The sequence below is a fragment of the Perognathus longimembris genome, chromosome 7 (assembly GCF_023159225.1).
Source record: "Perognathus longimembris pacificus isolate PPM17 chromosome 7, ASM2315922v1, whole genome shotgun sequence".
NCBI lineage: Eukaryota > Metazoa > Chordata > Mammalia > Rodentia > Heteromyidae > Perognathus > Perognathus longimembris.
Window position 1 is genome coordinate 78,261,726 of NC_063167.1, and position 1,859 is coordinate 78,263,584.

Consider the following 1,859-nt stretch of genomic DNA (forward strand, 5'->3'; position numbering starts at 1 on the left):
CTCCTAGGGTAGGAAGAAGGGTCTATCAGAGATGGAGGACCTTGGCTTCGTTATTCTGTACATTCCCTTGACTCCCCAGGTGACTTCACTGCTGGGGGGGGGAAGACAATGACAAGGAAAGCAACCGGGGGGCCCTTGCACAGCAGGGGGTAGAATGGGGATAAGGCATATGGTGAGAGGGGAGACGAAGGGGGGTATCATAACTATAGGTGAAGGGACCTTTGAAGGGCAGTTCCTCTTCTCCTTCATCAGCTCCTCCATCAGGGATTACTGCTGTTGTGAGGAGTCAGGCTAAGGCAGAATGTAATATCCACCCCCATCCTTCACTCCAGAGCCTTGAATGCTGGCAGGAAACTCTGAATAGCCTGAGTTATTAAGTCCAGCTTGTGATATGTATATTCATGACTGGCCCCATTAGTATACTTGGGCTTCTTTTCTAGATGGATATGAGTGCATGATCCTGAAGTACAGATAAATCTTGACATCTATCTATTTATGTGTGTGTGTGTGTGTGTGTGTGTGTGTGTATCCCATTTGTTCTCAACGAGTTTTGTATCTGGATGTCTAAGTATGTATGTCCCTCCTTGTACATCAGCAACTCAAAAATCTGCATAGTGTATGTCCCTGTCTGTTCACGTAGGCTTCAGCACGTGGATGTATATGGGGTCTGCCTGTTGATCCACAGGTCTCTTTTCAGGGCCTGGCTAGTCAGGGGTCCTGGTCAAAGAGGTAGGTGGTGCACTCAAGCCAAAGGCCCCTGGCATAAGACCGGAGGGTATAGAAGAGAGTGAAGAAGTCCTGGGTGCTAAAGATAGTGTCAGCCAGTGTGAATGCCAGGGTTGATGGGATGTCACCTCGGCCGTACTCCACCATCCACGTATTTGGCACCCATTCTACAGCCTTTGCCTCGCTAGGCCTGTGCACAACTGTCTCCCCTGGATAGAAAACCTCACTTTTGGTGGTGCCCTCTCTCCACTGGTAGAAGGTGCCAGAGATGATGGTGTCAGAAATCTCAGCCCAATAGCGCCCCGAGTGGCCGCTGGAGCCCAGGGCAGTGCCGCAGAGCAGCATGTACTCGGACAGCGAGGCGTGCAGAAGGCACATGGCACCCATCCAGCTGCCTGTGTTCACAAACACCCACTGCAGCTCCTCGTCGGGCAGCACGTGGCCTGGGTGCAGCCACCACAGCTCCACAATCAGTCAGGAGAAGGCCAGCTCCTGATCCAGACCAGCATACTGCCACGCCAACTGCACGATCTCTTCGGGCTGGAAGACGAAGCTCTGTGTACCCAGCCAGAGCCAAAGGACTTGGATCAGCACCACCGTGGCAACCAGAAACAGCGCGGCCCACGCCCACTGCCGACCCACTGCCCACTGCATCCCAGCAGCTGGCCTGGCACTGCTCTGTACAGCCAAACACAACACACCGCAGGAGGGAGTCCATAGGAAAGTAATTTTAAAGAAAGAGAATGTGAAGAGAGAATCAAAGAAAAAATACTGGAATGCAAATGCACAAAACACAAAAAATTTATCAAAAAAGACCCCAGAAAAACAAAAATAAACCAATAAAACAAGCAAATAAAAATGGAAAACAACAACAACAACAACAAACGATGTCTCAGAAATGAAAAATAGAAAATAAATAAGTTTTAAAAGTGTGAAAGAAAAAATGATGTCTTCCTTGTTTGGATGGGCTTTCTCCAGTCTCTGGTTTCCTTGAGATGGTCTGCAGACTATTTTCTTGCTGCTTGGCTGGCTGACTTGCTTTCAGTTTGCAGGGGGTGGATCTGCTTTGACCCTCCTCCCTGTTAGTGATATCCTGGGCCTCTATCATTCACACAGCTTGCAGGTAGGACTTG

General features: G+C 49.6%; 1 pseudogene; it reads right to left on the reverse strand.

The window, feature by feature from the left end:
• Positions 1 to 708: 708 nt before the first annotated feature.
• On the reverse strand, positions 709 to 1,380 carry LOC125354386 (annotated as a pseudogene).
• Between the last annotated feature and the right edge of the window lie 479 nt (positions 1,381 to 1,859).